This window comes from Hyaena hyaena, unplaced genomic scaffold, assembly GCF_003009895.1.
Source record: "Hyaena hyaena isolate Hyena2069 unplaced genomic scaffold, ASM300989v1 scaffold_104, whole genome shotgun sequence".
In the NCBI taxonomy this organism is placed as follows: domain Eukaryota; kingdom Metazoa; phylum Chordata; class Mammalia; order Carnivora; family Hyaenidae; genus Hyaena; species Hyaena hyaena.
The window spans coordinates 3,130,985-3,151,018 of NW_024080736.1; the positions used below are offsets into that span (position 1 = coordinate 3,130,985).

The following is a 20,034-nucleotide window of genomic DNA, read 5'->3' on the forward strand; positions in this document are numbered from 1 at the left end:
CAGCGAGCCCCGGGGCACACAAGTGAGCTGCGGCTTTCTGGGAGGGAAGAGTCTCCACTGGTGGCTTGGGCAGGGTGGGTACAGGGTGGTGTGGTGAGAGCGACACCCTTTCAGTCTCTGGAGGAGGGGCGGGGGGAGGATGGGTGGAGTGGAAGAAGAGTCCGAGGCTTAGCTTGTAACCAGGGAGCCTTTCTCTGTCTTCAGGAAAGAAACCCCAGGAAAGCAGGATGGAGGCAGGTTTCAGCCAGGACTGCCATCCAAAAAGCTGCTGAGAACCGGGTCTAGGACGATGGCACAGTAGTCTGGTCCATTCTCACGCCTGTGTGGCATTGTGGTGATGTCTGTAGAACATCTGGGTTCAGCGTGGAAGAGCCTCTGCTTCACTGAAAAGTCACAGAAGCAAAAGTAAATGGGTTGGAAGAGAATCTAATCCCTATGGTTTACATGGAGCAAACTGATACCAGGGCTGGTTGGAGGCATCCCTCTGCACCTCTCCAGTGGTCACATTTATTACAATAGCTTGTTGAGTGGGACTGCTTCCCCACTACCCCATCAACTCCAGGAGACAGGGACTGTCTCTGCCTTATTCTCGGGTTTTCCCAGAGCTTAGCACAATGCCTGGCACAAAGTAGGTCTTCATTCAAGGAAGGGGGGGCATGGGTAAAAGGAATAAACACCACTCATATTCACTTTCCATGGGGGAAGCTCACAGCCTCCTGCAAGAATAACAGGAAGAGCCAGACCTCACTAATTGGGAATTTGCGATAATATTGACACTGCCACCTTGATCCCAGTGAGTAAAAGTTAAAAACTTCTCACTCTCTTTTTAGAGTCTTACTCATGAAGGAAAAGTATAATAAGAATATACCTTACATTTGGATAGCACTTTACACCTCCTAAATTCTTTTGTGGAAATTATCTAATTTGATATTTGGAGTGACCTTGAGAGGTAGGGAAGAGATAAGGTCCTTTGGTCAGTCAGCTACTTCCTGGCTGCCATCAAAACAATGGAGGGGTTTCTGGTTCCTATAGGAGAAGGTCACTGTGTTCCTGACCCAACAAAGGAAACGCAGTCTGCGTGGGAGATCACTCAATATCTCCACCTCTCTTCCAGGGTAGGAGAGATCACCGGTTATCACAGTTCGAGGAAAAAAAAAATCCCTTAGAAAATATGCCCCAAAAAGGAATAAAATTGAGAGTCTAGAAATAAACCTTTACATTTACATTCACTTGATATTTTGATAAGGGTGCCCAGACAATTAAATGGGGTGGAGGGAAAGGGAAGAAAGTCTTTTTAACAAATGGTTCCGGACAAACTGGATTTCCACATGCCAAAGGATGAAGTTGGATTCCTATCTCATATCATTTACAAAAATTAACCCAAAATGGGTCACAGACAATGTAAGAGCAAAAATCTTAAACATATTAGAAGAAACATAGATACAGGGGCGCCTACGTGGCTCATTTGGTTAAGTATTCAGCTTTGGGTCAGGTCATGATCTCATGGTTTGTGGGTTCGAGCCCTGTGTCAGGCTCTGTGCTGACAGCTCAGAGCCTGGAGCCTGCTTCGGATTCTATGTCTCACTCTTTCTTGGCCCCTCTCCCGCTCACGTCTTGTCTCTCCCTCTCAAAAATGAATAAATGTTAAAAAAAAAAACAAACCCATAGACCTAAATCTTTCTGACCTTGGATTAGGCAGTAGTTTCTCAGATATGACACTAAAAGCACAAGTGATAAAAGAAAAAAATAGGTAAGTTATACTTTGTCAAAATTAAACACTTTTGTGCTTCAAAGGACACCATTAAAAAAATGAAAAAGACAACCCACAAAATGGGAGAAACTATTTGCAAAGCATGCATATGATAAGGGACTTATGTCCAGAATATATAAAAAACTCTTACAACTCAACAAAAAGACAAATAACTCCATTTAAAAATGGACAGAAGAGGGGCACCTGGGTGGCTCAGTTGGTTAAGTGTCTGACTTTAGCTCAGATTCTGATCTCTCGGTTCCTGAAATCAAGCCCCACATTGGGCTCTGCGCTGATGGTGAAGCGCCTCCTTGGGATTCTCTCTCTCCTTTCTCTCTCCCTCTCTCTCTCTCTCTCTCTCGTCTCTCTCAAAATACATAAACTTTAAACAAATGGGGAAAAAGGGGTCCCTGGGGGCTCAGTCAGCTAAGTGTCTGATTCTTGGTTTTGGCTCAGGTCTCTCTCACTGTCTCTGTCTCTCTCAAAATGAATAAATAAATAATAACTGAAAAAAAATGGGCAGAGGACTTGAATAGACATTCACCAAAGAGACACCCAAATGACCAGTAAACACATGGAAAGATGCTCAACTTCATTAATCATCAGGAAAATGCAAATCTAACCTCAAACTGAGCTACCACTTCACACCCACCAAGATGCCTAAAGTAAAAAAGATAGACAACAACAAATGTTGAGGATGTGGGGAAATTGGAACCCTTACACATTGCTGGTGGGATTATAAAATGGTGGTAGCCGCTTTGTAAAACAGATTGGTAGTTCTTCAAAATGTTCAATGTAGAGTTACCGTGTGACCCTGCAATTCCATTCTGGGGTATGTACCCAAGAGAATTGAAAATACATCCACACAACTTTCACACAAATGCCCAAGAAGCCTATTATTATTCATAATAGCCAAAAATTGGAAACAACCCAAATGTTCATCAACTGATGGATGGATAAACAAAAAGTGGTATATTCATACAATGGAGTATTATTCAACCATAAAAAGAAATGAGGTATTGATTATATGCTACAAGTATTGATGCTATTATATGCTGCAACATGGATGAACCTTGAAAACATTATGCTAAGTGAAAGAAGTCGATCACAAAAGGCCACATATTTTATAAGTCCATTTATATGAAATTTCTAGACTAGGCAAATCTGCAGTGACAAAAAGTAGATTAGTGGGTGCTAGGGACTGGGGGGAGGGGAAATGGAGGTGAATGCCAATGGTATAGAGTTTCTTTTGGGATGATGAAAATGTTCTGGAATTAGCAATGAGGGTTGTGTAACTGTGAATATACTGAAAACCACTGAATTGTATACTTGGAAAGGGGGAGTTTTATAGTATATGAATTACATCTCAATAAAGCTGTTATTAAAAAATATGCCCAAATATTTACTACTTTTATTCTATGTTCATCAAGAAATCTAATTTTCGATTGGTTTTTAGAGAAGCTGTGGTTCTACTCCTGTTTCCTTAGCCAAAATCTACCCATCTCTCAAAGCCCAGCCCATGAAAAGCTCGTTTCCTAAATCCATGCTAATCTATCTTTTCTATATTTATTCAGCATTAATTCACATAGGTACCAAAAGCAAAGTATAGGGGAAATAGCACTGGATTAGGAGCCAGAAAAAATCTCAGCCACACTCGTATGTCTTATGATCTCAGCAAAATAATCTCTTTGAGCCTCAGTGTCCTCATGTGTGAAATGGCTGTGAACACTTTTACCCATCCGCTGGTCTAAGCGTTGTGAGAAAATGAAGATCAATCCCTTGTCAGTTATCATACAAAAACAATATGTTATTAATATTATGAAAGTCATCAGCTAGTATTCTTTATATGTAAGGCATTGAGAAATACAAGATTACCTTTAATATAAAAATTGAGGTGAAGAGAAAATTCGGTCCCTGAGGCCACGTGCTTAAGGCTGGTGTAAGTAGTGGATGCTAAAAAGTCCGGAGGAAGAGGGTTCAAGCAGGCTGGAGGGGACAGGCAAGACAGCTTCTTCTGGAGGAAGGTAGAATCTGAGAGAGGTTAGGCCTCCCCTCCCCGCCCCTGCAGAAAGCAGGAGACCAGTGTGGGATGCTTAGAGGCCAAGGTGAGTCCCATTTTGGACTCTTAGACTCAACCAGCATTGTCCAGTAGAACTTTCTTGTGATGATGTAAATGTCTGTCCGACAGAAATATAATGAGAGCCATATATACATAATTTTATATTTTCTGGCAACCACGTTAAAAAAATAAGAAAGAGGTAACATTCATTTTAATAACACTTTAATAACATTGAGTTAATAATAAAATATTTTATTTAAACCAATATATCCAAGATATTACCGCTTCAACATGTGATTATTATAAAAATTAGTAATGAGATATTTTACCTATTTTTGCATGCTAAGTCTTAAAACTCTGGTGTGCATTGAAACACCTGGGTGGCTCAGTCGGTTAAGTGTCTGACTCTTGATTTCAGCTCCGGTCATGATCCCACGGTTCATGATTTTGAGTTCCAGATGACAGCAGAGCCTGCTTGAGATGCTCTCAATCTCTCTCTCTCGTCCCCTTTTCTCTCTGCCCCTCCTCTGCTCTTGCACGCATGCTCTCTCTCTCAAAATAAATAAACTTTAAAAAGATCTGGTGTGCATTTTACATATCATGATTTGGATGCTAAATTTTCAACAGCATGAAATGTAGTCCTATTAAAGCAATAAAGTTGTGTTTAATGAGAAAATATTCTGTACTGTTTCTGTTTTTAAATTAAAATTAATTAGGGGGCACCTGCCTGTCTCAGTCAGTAGAGCATATGATTCTTGATCTTGGGGACATGAGTTTGAGCCCCATGTTGGAGGGACAGATTACTTAAAAAAATAAAATCTTAAAATGAATTAAAATTAAATCCAGTCATACTGGCCACATTGCAGATGTCCAATAGTCATACATGGCTAGTGGTTTTCATGTTGGTCAGTGCAGTCCTGGGGTTAAGATTATGATGGTGGGGGCGCCTGGATGCCTTGGTCAGAAGAGCATGCAACTCTTGATCTTGGGGTCGTGAGTTTAAGTCCCATGTTAGGTACAGAGATTACATTTACTTAAGAATAAATAAATAAATAAATAAAAACTTAAAAAAAAAAGATTATGAAGGTAGATTGTGGGATTGAAACTGGAGACAGCTTCCAAATCCACACTTCTAGCCCAGACCTCCCTGGGCTCTAGGCGCATGCTCAGCTGCCTTCTGGAATTATGTGTCTGAGGTTTGGATCAGGATGATGAAGACCATTGGACCACTTTCTCCCAGAGGCCACTCTGCCATGGAAGTGTGGAGTCCTAGCTTTGCAGAGGACTTTCAGGCTTGCCTGGCCCAGTTTCCTCGAAATGGGATCCTGGACACCTAGGGTTCTTGAAGGTGCTTAGGAGGGTCAGATAACCATTTTCAACACCTCAGGCTATCCAACTGAGATCATACATTTCCCCGAGATGCGTCTGCGGCATGGGTTACCTGGAGCATGCTGTTTGTGCTTTTGGTGGACACGAGAGGAGCTCTGTTGGATGACACCAGTAATCTCCATCTAATCACAAGCTTGGCTGCTGTAATTCACTCTATAAGTATTTACTGAGACCCTGTTATGGCCAGGCACTTCTGCCTACTGGGATCTTGGCAGGGAGCGAAACAGAGCCCAGCTGGACGTGTCTGTGTTGGGGGGATGACAATATCATGTTGCAAAGTAAATGAGGCTGCAATTGGAGCACATAAAGGAGGACATGCAGATGTGCTGTTCCACCAGGGGCATTAGAGAAGGAAGGCCATAAAGGGAGCCAGCCAGCAGCCTGTGGACATCCGGGGGAGGGACTCTTCAGGGAAGACACCTGCACCTGCTGGAGATGCTCCCCACCTTTGAGGAACAGTCAGCGGGGTGGGCTACGGTGGCTGAGGCAGAGGGAGCCACGAGCAGGCTAAGTGCAGACAGGGGGCCAGAGCGTGAGCAAGTTTAATCTTGTTGGCTGGAGTAGGGACCTGGTTATCCTGGGATGACTGGAATTACAGTATTGGAGGTAGCCTTTCATTTTTAAAAGTATCTTTTTATGTAATATATGTACATTACAAATAATAGAAACATGTATGTATATTTGGTATCTAATGCAATGTACGATTTGAATAATAATAAAATGAATACCATAAACTCACTCTCCAACATTATTCTTGTCTAGCTGAGACCAGTGCTTCCCTTTTCCCCACATCACCCCCGACTGACTCCCCTGAATGCTGTGTTTCTTTCTTTCTTTTTTAATGTTTTATTTATTTCTGAGAGAGAGAGAGAGAGAGAGAGAGCGCACAGGGGAGAGTCAGAGAGAGAGAGGGAGACACAGAATCTGAAACAGGCTCCAGGCTCTGAGCTAGCTGTCAGCACAGAGCCCAACACGGGGCTCAAACCCATGAATCGTGAGATCATGACCTGAGCCGAAGGCAGACTCTCAACCAACTGAGCCATCCAGGCGCCCCCTGGATGCTGTGTTTCTTACTCTCTTCAATTTTAATTATTTTAAAACATTTAAAAAAATGTTTACTTATTTTTGAGAGAGAGAGCACAAATAGGGAAGGCGCAGAGAGAGAGGACAGAAGATCCATACGAGGCTCCATACTGACAGCGGCAAGCCTGATAGCGGGGCTGGAAGTCATGGATCATGAGATCGTGACCTGAGCCGAAGTTGGACGCTCAACCCAGGTGCCCAAGCTCTCTTTACTTTTAAAGAATAGTTTCAGTACTGTGTATTTCACACTGTTTAGTTTTGTTTGTCTTAGAGTTTTATAAAAACAGTGTCACCTAAGAATGTACCTAAGAGAAATGAAAACACATATCTGTTCAAAGACTTGTATGCAAAGCAGTGCTATTCAAAATAGCTGACAAGTGAAAACAACCCAGATGTCCATCAACTTGTGAATAAGTAAACCAAATGTGGTTTATCCACATAAAGGAATTGACAATTAAAGAAATGAAGTTCTGATGCATGCTAGAACATGGAGGGACTCCAAAAACATGATGCTAAATGAAAGAAACAAGACATAAAAGATTACATGTTATATGATTTCATTTATACATAATGTTCAGAAAAGTCAAATCTATAGAGACAACATAGATCAGGGGTTGTCTGGGGGCAGGAGGTGGGTGGTGTGGGGGGAGTGGCTAAAAGTAAGCATGAGGGTTGTTTTTGAGGTGATGGAAATGTACTGAAATTAGATAGTGTGATGGTTGCACAATTCTCTAAATAATCTAATAATTGTACACTTTAAGTGGGTGAATCATTCCACAACATGGAAATGTAAATTAAATTGCACTTTGATAAAGCTTTTTTCCAAAAAGGTATCATATTAGAGTCTTCTGAGGCTTGTTTTTATGTTTTTGAGACTTTGTTGGTGTGGCATAGAGCTATAGTTCATATACTTTCATAACTGTATAATAGTCCATAAATCATCATGATGACACCACAATTTATTTCCCCAATCTCTAATCCTGTCACTGGGCATGTGGGTTACCTCTTGTTTTTCGCTATTACAAAATAATTTGCCAGTAATTCTCTTGTATATATCTCCTTGGTATACATAAGTAACATTATGCACATTGAATTGAATAATAAAATATCAGGGCTTATATGTTATATGTCTTTTTTTTCACTTCATTTTTTTAGATATTCATTCTTATTATAATTTACAAAAGTATTGTTCCCCCAGCAAATTGAAAATTAAAAATGAAACTGGTCCTCATTGAGAAATATTGCTCTAGGGAATATACTGGTAGTAAAATTGCTGAGTCAAGGGTATGCAAATATTCACATGCAAAAGTTCAAGGGGGTCCAAATGTCAAATTGCTTACAAAATACTTGCACTGATTTGCACTCCCACCAGCATTGGATGAGAGCTCCCATGTTGGTCTGTATATTCACCAACACTTACTATTGTCCAATTTCTACATTTGCGCCAGTTCTTTAACTAGGATATGTTTTCGTTCCCTTGTTGCTGATGAGGTTGAGCACCTTTTCATGTGTTTAGGGGACATTTGTGCTTCCCTGTTCGTGCTAGTCCTGTTTGTTTCCTTTGCCCATTTGTTTTTTTCCTTTTTCTTCTTGACTCCTACAGTGGGTCAAATACACTTCCTAGCAGTCCTTTGTCATTTCAACGTGCTGCAGATGTAATTCCCGGTTTGTGACTTGTTTGCATTTCCTTGGGGTGTCTCTTGATCACAGAAGGTTACTTCTAAAGTAGTTGGATTCTGTCTGTTTTCTCCCTTTGTGGCTAGCACCTCTTCACTCCTTGCAGATCATGCCCCATTCCCGGTCCAAGCTCCAGCCTGTCCCCTGCTGAACTGACAAGCTCTGGAGCGGAGCATGAACATCCCTTTTTAATCTGCATCCTCCTGCCCCAGTCTCATGGCAGCCCCACTTTATACTCAGTGGTGCATTCTGGAGCTTTATTTGTACCTGAGTCTTTCCCTGACCCACAGACCCCCCTGTTGGCTCACAGAACCCCAAGTTATTCTGCAAATCCCAGCTCTGGTACAACCTCTTTTTTTTTTTTTTTAAACCAGTCCAGAGGTCTTTTATTTATTGACTTACTTATTTTTATACCTATTAAACTGTGAATTCTTACCGAACAGGTTCCAGTGCCTCAGGGTCCTTTCCATCAGTTCTCCCCAAGTTATGTTCTTTGGGTGGAGCAGGTTGGCGCTTCTGTTGAACTCAGGTACCTTTCTTTCTCTTGGGCTTCTTTTTCTCATCACTTTTCCTTCCCACATTTTGGGAAGCTATCTTGGCTCTTGGAGCGCTTAATATGCACAGTACGTACGTTAACTCTCTTGGCCAGAATCTTGCCCTTAACTTGTTTGTTTACAACAATGCCAACAGCATGCTGGGAAACACGGCAGCCTCTTCCAATTTTGCCATGGTAACATTTGTGGGGCATCCCTTTTTGAATAGTGCCCACTCCCTTGATGTCTACAATTTTACCTTTCTTGAAGACTTGCATGTAGGCGGCCAAAGGAACAACTCCGTGTTTTCTAGAAGGCCTAGAGAACACCTACCTGTGCCTCTCCCCTTTCCCTTTGTGCTGGTAATTTTGGCACCTTGCTGGAATACTGAATTCTGGCAGAAAGGCACACTTCCTCTTCTTAGATGCATTTCCAGCCCCCCAAGGCTGAGCGCTTCTTCCGCTATTCAGTGGGCTTCATCTACCTAAGCATCAGACGATTCGCAGTATATAGGTTTTTGACTATTAAAACGGGAAAATTTTTACTTTGAATAAGTACAGTTTATTAAATAGATACAATATTTCAGAACATGGGATTCCTTAACAGTGGGATGTTTGGGAGGGAAAAAATGGTCAGGAACCACTGCTCTCTTGCCAGTGACGCCTACCACAGACCTGACATCACCCTGCCTCCACTTGAACATTTCCAGCACCAGGAAGCTCACTACCTTGGCGGGCTGCACTGCTCTAGTTGTTAGAAACTGTTTCTTATGCTAACTGTGTCTCCTGCCTCATCATTTACACTTGCTGTTCTTCACTCTGTTCTCTAGAGAAATACTTAGTGTGGCTTTTCTGTCTTTGACACAACCACCCTCTAACATGAGAGGTAGCATCCAGGTCTAGCCGAGTCTCCATTTCTCCAGGAGAAATATATCACCTTCAGCGATTCAAGGGAAGAGATGGTTTCCAGATTCCTCTGCACTTGATCACCCTCTTGTGAACAGACTGCAGATTTTCCACATCCCTTGCGAACAGTATACCCTTGTTTGAGGAAAGCCTCAGGGCTGGTCTAACTGGTGAAGAAGGGGGCCTGATCCAGTTAACTTGAGTCTATTGGTGCAGCTACAGGGCGTCTTGGCTGTTCTGGAAGCCTGGTCAGCCCTGTGGCTCACACTGACCCTGGGAGCTGATGAAAACTCTCAGATCTTTTTCATGTGAAAAATTACTTTGTTTATGTGAGTTTTTCACCCTCTAAAATGCAGAGTATCTGCAGAATTCACTCTTCTGCTTGGAATCAGCACTCCTCTCTTTGGAGAAAGTTTTCTTAGCGTTCATGTCTCCTTGTAGCTACCCGTCAAGCACAAATTTAATGAGCAAGTTATTGGGCTTTTTTTTTTTTAAGTTGACATTCCAAGGACAATGCCCTGTGGGAAGTAAGCATCCTTGGGCCTTGTCTCTATTACACTCTGTCTTTGAGGTGTCAGGGCCCTGACTCCCAGGAAGCAGGGTCAAGGGGAAGGGGTGTTTTTTCACTCAGGGTCCCGGGTGAAGTTCAACTCCATAGCTGTGGACAGTGACGACCCATCTCCGCCTCCAGGGCTAGGAACATCTGAGTAATCTTTGACTCATATCTGTCCTGTCTCTTATTGCCCAATCTTGCCTGGTCTTCATTAAAAATGTCTCCATGTTTTTTCCCCTCTCACTTGCTCCTCCGTACATTTCTCTTGAGACCACTGTGCTTATGCCAGAGATGGTCTCACCAACACAGACTACCTGGATGTTTGACAAGTAAGTTCCAAAGATGTGACAGGCCCTGAGCTCCAGCTAGGGGTGTTGCTTGGGCTGAGCCCTGAAAGAAGGGGTAGGGGTTGGTCGGGTCAGCTGTTGGAAGACTCACATTTGAAGCAGAGGAAACAGATTTACCCTGGTCAGCGCTAGGATGTTAGCAAAGGCTAGAAAAGCAGGCTGAAGCTGCCAAAGCTGAGGTGGGCAGTCGGACTTCTTCCTCAGGAAGGCTTTAGGTTGGGCAGTGCCCTGACCACAAATGTATTTCAGAGCCACCAGTGAAGTATGATGAGCAAGCTTGGAGAGGTTACAGGAGAAGACAGTGGCCTAGGGACCCCCAGACACCGAAAGAAGTGGTGGATTCAGGGGTGTGCCGAGGGAGGTGGGGCTGAAAGGAGGCAGGAGCTGACTGGTTGGGGGGTAGAGGAGGAGGTGAGGGGGGTGACATGTTTCTAGGAGGGGAGCATTTTGGAAGCAGGTTTAGATGGTGGGAGGGAAAGGAGATGAAGACCTGGTTTTGGAGGGTGCTGGTCTTTTGGTGTGAAGAGGTTGGTGACTGAGGGGCCAGCTCTTCTTCTCACTCCCACAGCTGCTGTGGGTCCATTCGCCTGCACGGGGTCCTTTGCCCCTTTTCTCTGCCTGCCTTTTGGGTGTTGAGATGCTGTTGGGCCCCAGAGAACATCCACCCCACAGAACCTTCAGGAGGTGTTGAGTCCCTCCCCCTCCCGAAGCCCACCAAATTTTCTATCTCAATCACTATTCAGTAAATGTGGGAGAGGCAAGTGAGGGCTGCCTGGAGAGGACTTGGGCACACTCAAAGTACTGTCCCAGACTCTTGTCCTTCCGTGAAGCCAGTCCTGGCATTTGCCCCAACCATGCCTCCTTCCTGTGTTTCACCAACATTAATGGGCTGTCCTATGCCATGGGTGCTATGTGGGTGCTAGAGATACAACATTGTACAAAATCGGGCCATGTCCATTGAGCGAGGCCTCCAAGTGCTTTACAGATCTTAATTCATTCAAACCTCCTAGCAATGGGTTAGCTACATTTGATTCCCTTTTAACAGGAGAGGAAACAAAGGCTTTTTAGTTTTTACTAACAAAAAGGTTAGTAAGTTGACTAAGGTCACACAAGTGGTGGAGGCCAAATGCAAAGTCGGATAAGTGCCACAGTGAGCCACTCCACTGTCCGCTCCAAAATGCTGTCTCCATCCACTTTCACGGGATTTGTCAAGTGCCATATCCTTTAGATGTTCTTATTTTTAACCCCAGATCTTAAACCCACTTCACCAGGTTTTGCTCCTGGTGAGGTGACCTCTGCTGCCATCCCAGCACAAATGCACACAGACAGGACATCTGCTTCTCTCTGGCTCTGTGCATTCCTCTCGCCCCACCTGTTCACTGCGGTGCCCAGCCCCCTCTCTGAGCCCCACTGCCACTGCCCCCACCTATGGATCCTCATCATCTCTCAAGGCCCCTCCCTCTGTTCTCGTCCTCAGTCTCTCTCTGCAGCCCATTCTCACACGCAGCCTGGGAATGGAAGCTTGTCCTAAAGCACAAACCTGAAAACAGCAACCGTTTGCAAAACCTTTCCCCACGCCTCATCTGGGGATAAAATCTGCGCTCCTTGGAGTGAAGTCCAAAGTCCTTCTTCCCCCTGCCTCCTCCACATCCTCAGTTCTGGCCCTATCTCCACAGGTATCAATGCTCTCGGAGGCCTGTTGCTGGCCAACTCTGGCCTTGATAAAGTGTTAATAGTCAGCAATAAAGAGAGCAAGACAAGAACAGTCAGATATAGAAAGTAGTCAGCATATATCAGCCAAGTTCCCAGCTGTCCTGTTTTGGTCACAATATCTTTTATTCCAAATAACCTTTCTATTTTTTTTTTTGTAGTTAAAATATTACTTCTTTCATAAGATGGTTTATGTGAGAAAATGGCATATTAAAAAAAAATGTCTTTACTTGGCAAACTAAAAAGTGTTTGCAACTCCAGTCAGATTCCATCCTTCTCCTGACTCAGCAGTCTACACAAGCTGCCCACAGGCACGTCAAGCAGACCCTGAACTCTCAGGCCCCTGGGGACTTTCCTGTCTCTCCCTCCTTCTGCCTGGAATGTCCCTTGCCTCCAAGCTCCTGCTCACCAGCCATCATCCCTCCAGGCCCGACCTGCCCTTCTGTTCCCGGAGCATGGCTTCAGCACTCAGCACCGTCAGTGAGTGGGACTGTGGCCATTTGCATACTCATCTCCCCCTGAGCTCTGGGCGGTAGAAACTGGGCACCCTTATGCTCACATTTCTTCCAGGGCCTGGTGCAGCCGTGGCCGCCTGTGTACACGGCAGGTTTGCTGAGATCCTGACTAGAACGAATCGATCTCAGTCTCCCTTGCAGCAGGCATGACATGGTGGTGGTGAGGGGCTGTGGGGGTGCCTAGGGCTCGCTAGCTGCAGCGGTCATCCTGTATGCCTGCTAGACTTCGGCACCACCATCCCTGTCCTGCCTGAGGGCCTGACTGAGTGACAGTGACCCTTCCCCAGCCCTAGTGGGGCCCTGCGCTGGGGCATCTAACTGTCCCTAAAGCACTACAGGGTCCCTGTGTGTATCTCGCACATTGTTCCCAGAGAAGGGCCAGGAAACTGCCCACACTCTGAAGTGCTGGAGATTGTCATCTGCCTCCCAGCAGCCCAGGGAACCTCAGGTCAGACAGGAAGACAGAGAGGGAGAGAAGGGAGAGAGACCAGGGAGATAAACTGAGACAGAGAGGCAGAGAAGTGAAATGAGGTCTGTTTCAGCAGAGACAGAAACATGGGGGACCCACAGAGAAGGGGCAGTTACCATCAGAGTGGTGGCAGGGGGTTGGAGCTGGGGGTCTGGCCAGCCTCCCACCGGGCTGGGGGAGAGGCACATGCCTGCTGGCCCGGTCACAGTCTGCTGTGTGACCCAGAGCACAGGAGGCAAATTCATTTCGGGGTCCACCCCTCACCTCTAGTAAGCCCAGGGCCCTGAAAAAGTCCCCTGAATGCCCAGCACCCTGGCCCTGCCTGGCCTCCCTGCCCCTTTCCTCATGGCCCTTCAAGAAACAAATTCCTGAAGGCACCAAAGATGGGTCAGAGGAGGGACTCCTAGGGAAGAAGATGACATTTGGTTTTAGTTTACTTTGTAGTAGTTTGTTTTAGGAAGGAGCTCTTGAGAGGGCCTTTTATGCAGGTGTCAGACAGAAAGTCCCATGCTGAGAGAAAGGTGGCAGTGGACTTCCGTGGCTAGGCAGAGGCCACCTCGTGACGCACCCCCCACCCCCGCCACCTTGAGAGTGAGAGAGGTTGATGAACATGGATAGGAGGAGGGAAGAATGTGAACTGAGACCCTTCTATCTTAGCAGACCTCCTCTGATGGGCAGCTGGGAGGGAAGGGTGCTGGGGCTTTCAGGGAGAAGCCTGTTCACGAAGGAACCTGCATGGGGCCAGGCTCTGCGGTGGGCCTGGTCATCTTGGGGGTGTGGCAAAGCTCAGGAGCTGGGCTCATTCACACCGGCCACCACATCTGCTTGTGTACAGCTGCCCAGGCAAGCAGGTGCAGCCGGGTCTTGACTCTACAGGGAAGTGAAGCCAAGACTGAGCCCTCTATCAAAAAAAAAAAAAAAGCCCTGATGGTGCTTGGCTTTATCAGATGAGGAGAGGCCCTTGGACGAGGAGAAAAACTCAAGATAGATGAGAATTCTCAGAGTTGTGTCAATGTCAGGACCTAACACTGCCCTTGAAGCTGTGAAGAGCTATCGCTTCCTAGGGGATAACTGTATATTGGGATGGATGACTTATTAAAGACTCCAAATAGAATCTATGCCTTCCAAAGATACAGCCTTAGGTTCTGAAACCAAAGAGCCAGCCCTTGGGCAACATTCTTGGGCCCTGGAACTTTAGGGCGATGCTGTGAAGCAAGCCTGCCCAGAGCTGCCTGCTGCAGTCAGAGCAGGAGAGTCCAGTTCGGCCCTGCTGCAGGAAGGCGCCCCTCAGAGCCCTCCTAGAACAAGAGGTATGACTGGCCCACAGCAGGCAATGAGGCAAGAGACAAGGATCAATCCTAACTGGGGGACCAGCTGGCAGTGTGATTCTCCCTGGTAGCAGCCCACTTGTTAGGGTCTCGCACTGGCTGGAAGGAATCAAAGGAACATGGCTTCTTGGGTCAGGGAGGTTCTGAGCTAAGGTCAAGGTGCCTTCGAATCTAATCTGCTCTTGACAAGGACCAGCTGGCCTGATAGGAGCACTCCAGATAGGAGGTGATGGCCAAGGCCAAGAGAAGTGTACAGGACAGAGGTGGGAGGGGGAGAGCAGGGTTAAGTGAAACCTCTGACTCAGGACAGGTGTGCTGCTAACTTATAACCTTGGAAGAGTTACCAGCCTTCGTGTACTCACCAGAGACAGTGCCTTATACGAGTGCCCCCTTTTGTCAGCTCTTCTGGATTCAGCTGAGTTCTGACTTGGAGAGGGCTGCCATAAAGTCACGACTGGGGGACACTGCCTGAGCCTCTGCCCAGCTCGCACTGGGGCATCCTCTGGGCCATGGCTTGGTCATCCTGCACTTCGGGCTCAGAGTGGCCCCCACTCCTTTGCTGCTCTCATGTCATGAGGAGCTTGGCCGAGAACCAAGGGGGATAGGCATGGCGTTGAGTGAAGATGAGAACTCAGAGCTGTTGAGGGCTTTGAACAAAGTGCAAGAGTCCTGGGTCTGCAGTTTATGGCTGGTTCATGAAGTTGATGAGGTGGCTGTCATTATCAGCAGCACCTCTCCACGCCTCTGCTGACAACACCCAAGGCTCCGGCCACCCTTCACCCCCAGGCTCACACCTTTGTTCCTCGGGGTCTTCCTTGCTCTCCATAAGGAACATCCCTAGCACTCACATAGCAGGTCTTTGATGTTTGTGGATTGACTGACAGACTGGCCTACTCAAGGAGAAAAGCAGGAAGGTGGGGATTGAAGACCCCACTGGGACACAAACCTCTTCATGTGTTCTTCCTGGAGAGGAGGGCTGGCCCAGGTGAGGTCCTGGGGCTGGGCTCCAATGCCTCTTGCTCAGGCCAGCCTGGAAAAGGGGTGCTTGGCAGTGCCTCACTGACTGTGACCCTATGTCCACGTTCTCCGTTGTGTGAAGGACATGGCCAGTAATCAGATAAACTACAACTATGGGGCTATGGACACTTCTTAGACACCCTGGGAATTGCTGCTGGGTCCCTGCCTCACACCTCACATCTTCAACTTCCGCCTTCCCTGAGAACCTGTTTACATTCCTGTTTACTACTCTGTATACAATTTCTCCTCAGTTGGGGAGGACAGTGTTAGAGGGTAGGGCAGGGTGGAGATGACCATGCACATTCCTGCCTCAGGGCCTTTGCCTTTTCTCCCTCTTCCCTCATCTGGGGTTACCTTCCCTTACGTCTTCATAGGGCCTGCATCTCTACCCCTCTCTCCTCAGAGAGCCTTTCTCCTGTGGCACTCCAGCCCTTCCCCTGCTTTTTATTCTTCTTAATACTTGTTGCTACTTGCAATTAGGTTTCTGTGTATCGGTGTATATATATGTGTATGTGTGTATATGCATTGTTAGTCAGTTTCCTTTTTAATTATCTGATGCCCTCACTTCATATAAATTACATAAAAGCAGGACCTTCTGTTTTATCGATTACTATTTCTCCAGTGCCCAGAACAGTGCCTGACACAAGCTGGTGCCCAATAAAACTTTGGTGAAAGAAAGGAAAAGAAGGGAAAGAATGAAGGGAGGGAGGGAGGAAGAGAAGGAAGGGAGGGAGAGAGGAAGGGAAAGAAGGGAGGGAGGGAGGAAAAATGAAGGGAAGGAGGAAGGGAGGGAAGGAAGGGAGAGCAGAAGGGAAAACAGACTTCCTGCTGATCTGTCCCTGGGAGGTGGGGGGGAGGCTGTACAGAAACACAAAGAGAGGTTGGAAAGCCCATCCCTTCCATCACCTCCCACCTTGGGCACCGGGTGCCATCATGCCACCTCTTGTACCAGGCTGGTCCCCTCTGCCTATCAAACTAGCATCCCATTCCTCAGAGCCTGGCAGAGGTGAAAACTGGCCTGGCTATCCTGACACTCATCGCTTCTCCATCCCTCCTGAGGGGTTAAATTGCTTTGTGAGCAGGTTTTGCTCTTGTTTGTCTGACCTGCTTTCCCAGACTGGACCGGCTTGGGGGGCAGCCTGGGACCCACAGCCCATGATGTCCCTCTGCCCAATCCCCTCAAATTGTGGAGGTCCCAGGTGACTCACTGTCTTCCTCAGTGGCCAGTCCCCTGCCTCGCTGCTACTCCTTCCCCATCGCGGCTGCTCCTGGTGCTCTGGCTGCTCTTGCTGGGGCTGCTTGTCCCTGAAGCTGAAAGATAGGTTTTTCTCCAAGTGATTATAGTTCCATTTTAAGCTCATCAAAGTAGCCACTTGCTTTCAGACTCAGACTAGTTTTCTTTTCCAGGAAGCTGGAGCAAGCTCCTCAGGGAGGGGGCCGGTGGTGCCGCCCCCGGCAGCAGGCTGCTCCCGGCTCTGTACACTGGTCAGGGTATGTCTTTCAGTTCCCTGCCATCCTAAGGCAAGGCTTACCTCCCGGAGCTGGTGCAGGCTCGGTTCAGGCATGTTGATTCTGGCAGTAGCCCAGGAGCCCCGAAGGTGAACTAGTTAGGCCATCTCCTCTTTTCCGCACAAAGCTCTAGTCCTTCTAGCTGTTTCTTTGGCTAGGACAGTCTTGTCCTCTCCCTGCTGTCCCTTTGCCATGCAAACCCCTGCTTGTCCTGTGGTTCTTTGAGTTGATGTCACATGTCCCAGAAGCCTTCCTTGACCCTCATATCTGGGTTGAGCAACTTTTCTACACTCTAAGGTCAGAGAGAAAGGGCTGTGTCTCTTGTGTTCATGGATACACTCCCAGGGTCACTCAGCACCTGGCACACTGAAGGGACTTGATAAAAATTCTTGTAAAGAAGTGAATGAATTCTAGGAGCATTCTGCAGAACCTTAGGCCTGGGGCACTGTCTCCTGTGCCTTTTATATTCTCTGCAGCCCAAGGTTAAGGCCTCTGCCTGTAGCATGTGCTGAGGAGTTAGCGGGGTGTTCAGCCCGTTGGGGATAGGGAAGCTTTGCTGGGAGGGGCCAAAATGGCCAGGAGGCCCCTCTCCTGTCTTTTCCAAACAGGAGCAAGGTAGGCTTGCCAGGTAAATACAGCAGGCTTGCCAGCTACATTTGAATTTCAAATAAATGATGAACAGATTTTTAGTATATTACAGGGAGTGGAGCATGCTTATGCCAAAAAAATATCAAATTCAAATTTAACTGGGAATCCATCTTACTCAATCTGGGAGCCCTAGTAAGGGCAGCCCTCATCAGCCAGGTGCCCGTGGGTATTCATCGGGTACATTCTGCTCACTGCCTTGGTTCTTCCTGCCCTTTAAATGCTTTTGGCCAAAGAGCAAGGTGAACGCCAGGTGTGGTTTCCCAGAGCTGTCATGAGCACACTTAGCACAAAGTCTCTCCCTACATCACAACCTCAACTCCACCTGCTGGATCAGATGGTTTTACAGAACGCCTGTCTTGGGAGTTGAGATCTGAAAGAATGAGCCAAGTGATGATTGGGACACTCCAAAGGAGAGGCGGGAGGGAATCTGGGGAGTCTGGCGGTGGCTTTGTGAATGCGGGGAAGGGATGGGATTGCAGGGAACATACCCTGGACCGCATCCTCAGTCCTCAAGAGGGGGCCTTGGTGCTGCTCTGCCAGCCTGCTCTTACCCACCTCTGCCTCCAGCTGTAGGGCGGAAGCTTCTCTAGCTTCTGTGGTAGCAGGCTTAGCAGCAGGGAGCGTGGGGAGAGTGGGGGTGTCTGCCATCCTGGGTTGCGGATTTTGGTGTTGACGGCAGTTTGGTGGGATCATCTGCTCTTTAAAATAGCTAAGAGGAGCTGTGAGCCCCTAGAGCTAAGTCCCTGTGTGGCTGGTCCCCATGGAGGCACCTTATGTCACTCAGCACCACCTCCACCCCCTCCCCACTTTAAGCAGACCTCTGAGAACACTGCTGGCAGGGTATGCTCTCCCTTCTGAGAGGGAGCTGCCACAGCCCAGGGCCATGGACCATGGCAGCAGCAGGGAAGAAGGACGCAAGGGGCCCCTTCCTGCCTCAGCAGGCATTTCTCCCAGCTTTGGAAGGGGCTGAAAGCCCTATACCGGGAAGCTCAGCACTCAAATCACAGAGTTCCCAGCAGGCTCTGCTCCTCTATGCCACCCTGCCCACTCCAGTTCTCCTCCTCTAAGCCCAGATATACAGGCTAAACAATGGGAAATGGCTGAGTTCCACATTTAACACACAGAGCATTTGTTGCCTGCTGTTTGCCTGTTGGCACGCTAAGGAAACTGTTTCTTAATTTAAAATGTCCATTAACGCCCTCCAACTGGAAAGCTACTCCAACAAATTTATGCCGTAGCAGGTTTAAGCTTGGTCACTCTGAGGGGTGGGCCCTGCTGTTTGCCTCATTATTAGGTGTGCTCAGGGCAGTGGGCACCCTTGGGTGTCTTGTCATGTGCCTGAGAATATGTTCTCTCTGTAAGGGGGTAGTAAATCCCCAAGGGCCAGGGTCCTCCAGGAACCTCTGGCCACTGCCCATGGGAAGTCCACAGTGTGGGAGGTAGGGGGAGGGAGAGGGAGAGCCACGCTGTGGGGGAGGGGTATCTCTTTTACATCTCCAGGGGAGGAAACCCCGTTTCCCTCTTAACCCAGGCTCTTGGTAAGTCTTGCCAGGCATCTGACAGGAAAGAACCTTTTGTTCTGAGCTTGTAAGAAGTCTGAACTGGACTTGTTATCTACCCACAGCATTTCCTGGATAGGGGTCTGCGGTAGGGGTTGGCCCCCAGCCTTGGCCTTGGCATCCTCCTCTCTTAGCTGTTGGGACAGGGGAGGCTGCCGTTGGCAAGGTCTAGGCCTTCGGCGGGTGAGAACTGTATTTATCCTTAGGCTGTTTTGCCTGGAGGGTGGGTAGCAGGTCTCAGACAAAGCCCTTTGAGAAAGAGGGGCAGGAAAAGTCACCGTGTGTGTGTGTGTGTGTGTGTGTGTGTGCGCGCGCGCGTGTGTCTCAGGAGGGTGGTACTGGTGAAGTGGTGAGTCCAGCCTTCCTGTAAGGTGACATCTCCCTCGGGGCAGCGAGGAAGGAGCTGCGTTCCCCGCTGGCCGCAGGAGCCGCAGCGTGGGCCAGGCCCGGGCCGTGTCTGACACCTAGTGGCCACCTGAGCCCGGGGCGGGGCGAGGGGCAGGGGATGGTGGAGGGAGAGAAGAGGGAGAGGAAGGGAATCCGGAAGCGCGGACCCTAGGCCGAGGCCCGGCCGCTGCTCTCCGGGCCTGCAGCCCCTCCCCTTGGCGCCCAGGCTCAGTCCCCTTCCAGGGTCCTGGTCCCCCGCTCCGCAGCCCATACTCCCCTCTCCCCCTCCCCGAACTGCGCCCGCGGTCTCCGCGTCAGGTCTGGGCAGGAGGCCTCCACACTCACGGGGTCGCAGACCCCCCTCGCGTCCCTGGACGCCAGGTTCCCGGTGGCCGGGTCGCGAGGCCCGCATTTCGAAGGTTACCCGAGCTCGGGTCCAGAAGGCCGGGGTCGCGGTGGCCGCGGCTGTCCCCCCTCAGCGCCCTGCGCCGAAGCCCCTGCCACTCGGCGTCAAGGTCTGGGCCCGGGACCTGGCGGGGCCGCGTCCCGACACCTGGGCATCGGTGGCGGCCGGGCCCTGCCGCGAGTGCGGGGAC

At 48.2% G+C, this 20,034-nt stretch overlaps 1 long non-coding RNA gene across 2 annotated transcripts; it reads right to left on the reverse strand.

The window, feature by feature from the left end:
- Positions 1–173: 173 nt before the first annotated feature.
- LOC120234179 lies at positions 174–20,005 on the reverse strand. Of its 2 annotated transcripts, none has more exons than XR_005529009.1 (4): positions 19,863–20,005; positions 16,544–16,646; positions 3,626–3,703; positions 174–383 (listed from the first exon to the last, which is right to left on the reverse strand). It is a non-coding gene; the product is annotated as an uncharacterized LOC120234179 (long non-coding RNA). The 2 variants fall into 2 exon arrangements; XR_005529008.1 differs by lacking the exon at positions 19,863–20,005 and adding an exon at positions 16,868–16,933.
- Between the last annotated feature and the right edge of the window lie 29 nt (positions 20,006–20,034).